The sequence below is a fragment of the Drosophila willistoni genome, unplaced genomic scaffold, assembly GCF_018902025.1.
Source record: "Drosophila willistoni isolate 14030-0811.24 unplaced genomic scaffold, UCI_dwil_1.1 Seg531, whole genome shotgun sequence".
Taxonomy (NCBI): domain Eukaryota; kingdom Metazoa; phylum Arthropoda; class Insecta; order Diptera; family Drosophilidae; genus Drosophila; species Drosophila willistoni.
Genome location: NW_025814459.1, coordinates 2819222 through 2821667, shown reverse-complemented (window position 1 = coordinate 2821667; position 2446 = coordinate 2819222).

Below are 2446 nucleotides of genomic sequence, written 5' to 3'. Positions count from 1 at the left end.
GCCGGTGTGCAAGACACCCCAAAACTTGGTGAGGAGTACATCAAGTTTTGCTTCTGGACTAACTCGCGTCTGTGCCGCGAAAACTAATCGAGACTCCGGAGGGTCAGGCATGATAGCCCCACACAGAACCCATCCAAAGATGGTTTCTAGCCCGACGAATTCACCAATATCCTTTTTGATCCGTTCTCCGAGGATGTGGGGAAACAGGTCTACACCGATAATCATGTCAAAAGGCGCGGGCTTGTTGTAGTACGGGTCAGCCAGGGGTCGATCGAGGCTCTGCGTCGGAACCGTATTAAAGAATGGAGCCGTTGGAATGGCCCCTGACAATTTGGATACTACCAGGGCGGAGACCTCAATCTTGTTCAGTCTGTCACACGGGGGAGACAGCATTAGCAGACACACCTTGTCGGCGCAGCCGCCATCACTCTGGCCCATGCCAGTAACCGCGGTGTCTACTGTGTAGAAGGGGGCTGGACTATGCTGAAGACACGCTCGGAGAGAAAAGTTGAATCGGCCCCAGAGTCGATCAACGCCCGAATATGGTGACCCACACCACGATGGTGCAGAGTGACAATCGCAGTGCCTAAAAGGCCTCTGCCTGGGGTAGATGCAAAATAACTTTGAGCATTTGTGAGCTGGTTGCTCGTGGACGGACGCTCTGTGGCGCTGGATGGTGGGACTTGCGCAGCGGACGGCGAGGGCACGGACTTATGTTCTTCGGTGGCATCCAGGACACGATACCGATCGGTAAGGAATTGGGTCAAATCGTACCAAGTTGAGACGACAGTCTTATTTGGCACTGATTGCTCCCACAGGAGGATTGTGGCCTTCGGCAATTTGCTAGTGCAGATGGCGATAAGTAAGACATCCAAATTCTCAGTACTGACACCCGAACGCTGAAGCGCGGTAAGACACCCTTGAAACGCAGTCTGCAGCTCTCGCAAGGATTTGCCCGACTCTTGTGCCACCGCGGGAATCTGAAGGAGTTGTCTGGCTTGAGTTATGACAAGCAGACGGCTATTTTCGTACCGTGTGGTGAGGTTCTCCCACGCGGCCTGGAAACCCTCATTCGTCAGGGGGGACTTAGCCACGATGGTTTTCGCTTCCCCTCGCGTCTTGGTGTTCAAGTGATAGAGCTTCTCCACTTGTGACAAGTACGGGTTGGCGATATAAATGGCGGCGAACAAATCGCGGAATGTGGGCCATGCTAGGCTGTCGCCATGAAATGTCTCCACCTCACACGGAGGAACTCTATGCCCCGCCGGCCTCGACGGAGCGGTTGGCTGACGCATAAGACTCGTCATCTGTGCCGAGAGCTGTTCGATGCGTTCTCCGAACAACGTCCCGCATCGCACATACGCCGCATAAGCGTATTCGTGCTTCGCCTTGATGTGGCTTATGTTTGCCAAGCTTTCCTCGTCGGTTTGGACTGTCAAAGCCTTAAGACAACGGGAGTATTCCATCTCGACAGTTGACCAAAGGGATTTGAGCTGCTCTAAGTGCATTTTAATGGAAAACAAGGGCACTTCAGAAGTTAGAGCTTCACTCTCCCGAGCTTCGAACAGAGTCAATGCGTCGCACGCCAGAATGAAATCGGAGAGGGACATTCTGGAGTGTTCTCTGCGCTGTTGTGATACGGATCGGGTGACGGGAGCGTCAGAACAGTGCGTCACAACAACGTGCGGGATCTGGGTCTGGGTTGAAAGCTTGGAACGACCTTTGTGTTCACTCGAGTCTTTAACCGAGAATCTGCAACCCTGAATGAGGCTGGACGAAGACGGACGGGATCTTGGGGATTCGCTGCGGCTGCGAACCGACGAGAACTTGCGCGAAATATCCGTACGCTTCACGGTCACCGGAGTTATCGGAGGCCGAACCTTCTCCGGAGTTGCAGAGGGAGACGAAGACTGTTAGACTTCGGCGCAGTCTTGGACGGCTCCGTGGACATACTCAGGGGACGACCTTACCGTCGAACACCGAGTTTGTGCGCTTTTTTTTTTTTTTTTTTTGTTTTGGAAAAAAACCACAGGAAATGAGAAGTGGACTGTATGAGGACGCAAGAGCTTTCTTACTGCGCACCGCAGGATTGCGGGAGAATTCTCTCGCGTGTGTTATGCCATTAGCAACACTTCCCATAACAGCCGACCCAAGAGGTCTACACTCCACATTAATGTAAACATAAACAATACCATTCCATTAAACATAGAGTGTCACAAGATAAGTGACAGTTTCCCTAAACATAGAGTGTCACAAGATAAGTGACAGTTTCCCTAAACATAGAGTGTCACAAGAAAAGTGACCAGAAGAAAACATTATAAACACTAAGATGTAAGCCAAACCAGAATATGATTTGATTCAATAAAGCAGTCTTGATTTAACACTCAACCAGAACAGACTCAATCTTAATTGGCGCAGTCGGTACTCGAGTTCACAGCTAAAATAT